At 33.0% G+C, this 5,985-nt stretch overlaps 1 pseudogene; it reads left to right on the top strand.

Annotated features, from left to right (window-relative positions):
• Positions 1-2,697: 2,697 nt before the first annotated feature.
• Positions 2,698-5,891, top strand: LOC21384268 (annotated as a pseudogene).
• The last annotated feature ends 94 nt before the right edge of the window (positions 5,892-5,985 follow it).

Below are 5,985 nucleotides of genomic sequence, written 5' to 3'. Positions count from 1 at the left end.
AAGATAAGATAAGATAATAAGATTCTGATAAGACATCATAATTAAGCATAATTGGCTCATGCATATTTATTCATGTGAACTTACAGTTATTTTGCGGGAGATAGTTCCTACTTGCTGAGCGAAAGCTCATTATAGAATGTTTATACTGTAGGTAAGCAACCGGCATATAATGCCTGATGGACTGCTGGCGAGTGGACGAACGATGTGGGGCTCGGGATATGGATAACACCCACAAATATTTCCGCAATCAGCTTTATGTTACAAATAGTTTTGTTAATTATGATTATGAAACAGATATGTTAAGGTTTGAATATTTTAATTAAGAAAGCAATTTCGTATTTTATGTTTATAATAAGACCCTTAAAAAAAAAAATGTTCCGTAAATTTTAAGAAATTTCAGTAAGTACAAATTAAAAAGTTAGTTACAGTGGCGGCCTCAAAAGAGGGTCGCTACAGTTGGTATCAGAGCCGGTATCCTGCCATCCTACTCCACACCGTCACGTGCCTACTAGACACATAGGGCAAAATGGGAATTTTAGAATTACGGAATTCTAAAATTAAATACTCGAAAATTATTGATTGAGAATTAATTATTATTTAAATAATGTGATTATTTAAATTTGAATTTGAACACATCTAGATTTATCCATTTAAACTTATTTGATAAGTTGTTCAATTTAGAATTCAAATTAATTTAAGTTTGACTTAAATTCGAATTTGAATTAAAATTGGACTACTGGATAAAGGATAAAATCTCTTCCTTCCCTATCTGTTATTGGCGCCACACACAGGGTAAAACCCTAATGATGTGGCCGGCCACCTTATGGATAAGTGGAGGAGATTTTTTGTTCCAAATTCAAATCGGAGATAGGGATATGATTCTGTTTTGAAGTTTGACTTCTACTCTTTAAATATGAGAATGATAGAAAATTGTGTACACAATTTTTCAGAAACAATATTCAGCCCTAAAAATAGAGTGTGGCCGAATTTACTCATAGGAAAAAAGAGAGGAAAATTTTTTCTCCCAAAAAATTCCACATCGTGCATGCGTTGGTGTTTGTGAAAATTTGAGTGTTTCAGAAACCTATTTTGTCTCACGTGTGCCCACACACACGTCTACGTGGAATCAAGGAATTGACGTGGAAGACTTTGGTATTCTAAACACAAAACTTGGAGCAAGGACTATTCGTGGTCAAAGAACTCAAGTTATCCTCCGAGTCGGCTTCCAGGGATTTTTTCAGATTGAGTTCTTGATGTAAATTAATGCGATTAATTTATTCGTGCATAAATTAATATAATCTATAGAGTATCTCAAAAGTTTTATGAAAATTTTTGTTATACACGATCCGCCTTTTCCCACGCTTCCGTAGCCGAATTCGATTCGGCAACCAACAAAGACTACAAAAAAAATCAGTAAAAAAACGCATACATGAAATGAAAAAAAAAAAAAAAAAACAATAAAAATCCTCATACGTCCAATAGCAAAAAAAAAAAATTTAACATTATATCAATGCAATTTTTCAGAACAGTCTTGAAATGTGAAAATTATAAGTTGTTTTTTTATAAATTTTAAAGCAACAATAGTTTATAATTTAGGATATAACATGTTGTGTGGAGGGAGAAAAATAATTAGTTTCTTTTTTGAATGAAATTTAATTACATAATTAAATATGCTATAATTAATATTTTTTAGTCATTGTATGTAAAGGTCTTTTTGTCATAAGAGAATTTAAAGTAAAGAGGGTGTGGAGAGTGAAAATGGGTGGATGAGTAGAACCACCCTTTTTCTAATTAAGAAATCATTAATATGAAATTACATAATAGAAAAGAAAAAGAAAATGTATCATTTTGGCTAGTCAAAAGCAAATGTATTTAGTTGATGTGCTTGACTTGTGCTTGTCATCACGCTATGTCACTTACTTAAAACTAATATTTTAAAATAGTCTTCCGCATCATATCATATTTAATTGGACCTAATATAACATTACGTCTTATAGTGCTCAACTTAAAAATTTTCATGCCATGCTATCAGACTCATTAAGCGATCACTTATCATGCTCTATTGTGATTAGCCCGATCCATTGTAACCTTGAGTGTCTTGCAATGTTTAGTTAAAAAATTTTCATGTTACGCCATCATGCTCATTATATAGCCCAACCAAATTAATGTTTCTAATAAACATAAAAATTTTCATGCCATGCGATCATACTCATTAAGTACCGCTTACCATGCTCTATTATAATTAGCCCGATCCATTATAACCTCGAGTGTCTTACAATGTTTAGTTAAAAAATTTTCATATTATGCTATCATGCTCATTATGTAGCCCGGCCAAATTTACGTCTCTAATAAACATACTTTTGTAACAAAAATAAAAAGAAATAAAACAACAAGCATAGAAATCTAAATGGTCGTCAATCAAACACATAAAATCTTTACATTTTCCTATTATTGATGATAATATAGATACATTCATTTACATTTTCCTATATAGTTTGGAAATTGGTGGGTGGCCCAAAGAAAAATCACCCACCATTGAAGAATGAGATGGCCAATTTTTAAAATTTAAATTCCCAAAGATTTATTATTATTATTATTATTTTGAAAGATAAATCTCCCAAAATTATCAATTATGGCACAGCAGCAGGACTCCATTTGCCGCCAAATAAAACTCTTAAGACAAAAATGACCAAACCCTCGACTTTCTTCCGGTCTCCACTCTTCTAGCCATCCACGTAAAGTTTTTTTTTTTTTTTTCCCCCCTCCATATTGTGCTTCTTTATTCGATTTTGTTTTGTTCTTGGTATGATTTGCTTATTTGCTTCTACTTTCGAGTTGTTATAGTCAGATATAGTGCGCCATGATTGAAAATTTCTCTGTTTATTTATTTTTTTTCTATTTTCCTTTTTGGGGGTAGAAAGAAAAGTTTTCATGTGTTTGGCTCCCGAGAAAATGAAGAGGAGGAATTAAAGGATGGAAATTGAATTGAGGGCGTCTTCGAAATTTTCTATAATTGAGTAGTTTTAGATTTCATTTACTATTTAAAAAAAAAATTGGTGCATAACCATTAATGGTGAACTTTTTTTTTCTTTTCTTTTCTTTTCCGGTTATTCTGAAAAGTCTTTTTTTTTTTAATAACTAGTCTCCCACTTCATTACTTTCTCTATTTTATTATTTGTCACTTTATACTGAATAGAAAATCATGTTTTTATTTTTTTTATTTTTTTTAGGAGATCGCATTTATCGTCTCCTATCTTTCAATTGTCAAAAATTACAAATTTTCATATTTAAATTCTCAAATAGAAAATCCGTATCAAAAAAAATTGTAGACCCTTTAACCAAAATTCGATGGAAAAAAAAAACCAAAGAGAAGAAGAAACTGTACATCAGTTGACAATCATCGATGGATTTGGTCCAATTCCGTACCCCATTTGCGTTTGACTAAAGAAAACGCCTTAAAATCCAAAACACAATACAGAGGGAATCAAAATCCTTTAGTTTGATCATCTTTTATCAGACAAGGTTCGTCTCTATGCTTACAATGAGTATGTATATATATATGTATATATATATATGACAATGAGTATGTATATATATATATATATGTATATGTATATGTATATTAGGTACTTGCAATTTTAAAAAGGCAACAATTTTGTAGTCAACTTACAATCTTTCCATATTTCTCTTCAATTTCCTATTTTGTTTGTTCCCATATTTGTTTTGGGTTTTTGTTCATTGTAATGTAGTACTAGTGTAGTAGATCTTGCTCTTGGGTTTCCGTGTTTTTTTTGGAGTGGAACCCAATTTTTCTTCTTTCTTTCTTTTTAGCCCTTTTGTCATACTTTCTCTGTAATTGCATCAGGAAGTAGAGAGGACAAATGTGAAGAAGGAAATGGCTGTTGGAGGCAAAGACTTAGTTGATTTGGTGTTCTCTTGGTCTATCAATGATGTTATGAACACCGAGTTATACAAAGACCAGGTATTTATATTTTATGTATTTGCTTATAGTTCTTATCAGCCTGGTTAAGAAATATTCTTCTGATCTACTGCTTGCATATATTGCTAATGTCAGGGAATGTAATTTTAGTTGATTGATCATGTTTGTTTTGCTACGGATCACAATGACTTTTTTACTATTTGAGAATAAGTAATGTCTCATAAATCAAAGGGGTGGAAGACATGAAGTGAGTTTGATGGGGCATTTTTTTAATTTTCTTTTTATTATGTCAAGTAGACATGCATGAATCCCTAACCCAAAGAGAGTGCGTGTGTGTGTGTGTGTGTGTGTGCGGGTGCATGACAAAACTCATCGTACATGTGTAAAAATATGAAGAACTGGTTTGACTAATGTGTTTATAAGAACTTGTTTGACTGATGTGCTTAAAAACATTTGGAGTTTCTCTCAGACAAAATCCTTCTCTTTTGGTACTAGGTGAAGACAATTTCCTTTGTGTTCTCATCAGAAACAGAATATCTCAACTCCTTCATCAACCCTCTTATAGAGGAAACGCATGCTGACCTGTTGGCAAGTTTTGGAACTCTGTGTCATGCACTTTCTTCTGAAATAGAATCTGTCAAATGATCTGAAGAGTACAAATCTCCCAAAGATTTGCTGTACGAGATTGAATTGCAAAAGGGCGTCATTGAAAATGACGACGATGATGTGAAGTTATATGAGCCTGAAGTTGGAGACATCATTGCTATTACAAGTGTCATACCGAAATGTGTTGGTGATTTGGACAGGCCCGAAAGGTCCTATCTGATTGGCCATGTCAAAAAGGTGAAAGAAAAAACTGAACATTTTAAGGTCTCAATACAATTGTCAAAGCCCACCCTTGTTGAAGAGGACATTGACAGGGGCAAAAGCGATATTACTCTTTTTGCTGTTAAGCTGATCAACATGACTACAAATGTTCGTATATGGAATGCATTAAACTCTGATCCAGAAGCAGCAAATAGGGGCATCCTTCGGAACATTCTGCAAACGGACTTTCTAGTAAGATGATTATCATTGCTTGCTTGCAGTACTTCAAATAATTGTCTCTATTGTTACAGCTTTTCATATAATAGTTCGATTCCTACTCTTGCAGGATGCTGAAACTTGTACCATCTGCTGTTCTGAACAACAATATGCTGCTGCATATTCGAACGTGAGAGGCAGAATCCACTCTTATGATTTAAATGAATCACAAAAAGATGCAGTTTTGAGCTGCATTAGAAACAGAGAGTGTCATCATCAGAATACTGTCAAAATGATATGGGGACCTCCAGGAACAGGGAAAACAAAGACAGTTGGTTTTCTGTTACATTTACTGCTTAGGATGGAATGCAGAACACTCACATGTGCTCCAACAAACACTGCAATTGTGCAAGTGACAAAGCGGGTAACAGAAAAAGCAAAAGATTCTTTTGAATTTAGAAAATATGGTCTTGGAGACATAGTTTTGTTTGGGAACAGGAAACGAATGAAGATTGATGATTACGATGACCTTTACGATGTATTTCTCGATCATCATGTGGATATGCTTCAAAAGTGTTTAAGTCCAAAATCTGGATGGGAAGATTCCTTACATGCCATGATCGGTTTACTTAAGGAACCTGAAAAGCAGTATAGTTTATACTTGAAAAGTATAGAAGGGAAAGAGATTGAGAAGTTTGATAGTAATGGCCATGCAGAACAGCATGATCTGAAACTAGAAAATGAAGACATAATAAGATTTCAAGAAAATGGTTATGATAGTGAGAAAATTTTTAAAAGACAAGAATAGCAAGAGAGGATGGAGGCGGTTTCTTGTCGAGGCCTTAAAAGAAAACATGAACAAGAATAAACCGAGGGATCATATGCTACCTTTGCGAATAGAAAAGAAATCTGATGGGAAACATACAGAGGAGGAAAAATTACCTATTAGTCCTTTGGCTTTTGGGGAGTTTGTGAAGATGTTTGGTTATATCAAAGAATGGCTATATTTTTTTACCGTGAAT

Source organism: Morus notabilis, unplaced genomic scaffold (genome assembly GCF_000414095.1).
Source record: "Morus notabilis unplaced genomic scaffold, ASM41409v2 Scaffold3353, whole genome shotgun sequence".
In the NCBI taxonomy this organism is placed as follows: Eukaryota; Viridiplantae; Streptophyta; class Magnoliopsida; order Rosales; family Moraceae; genus Morus; species Morus notabilis.
The sequence above is the reverse complement of the archived record's forward strand: the minus strand, read 5'-3'. Positions and strand labels throughout refer to the sequence as shown.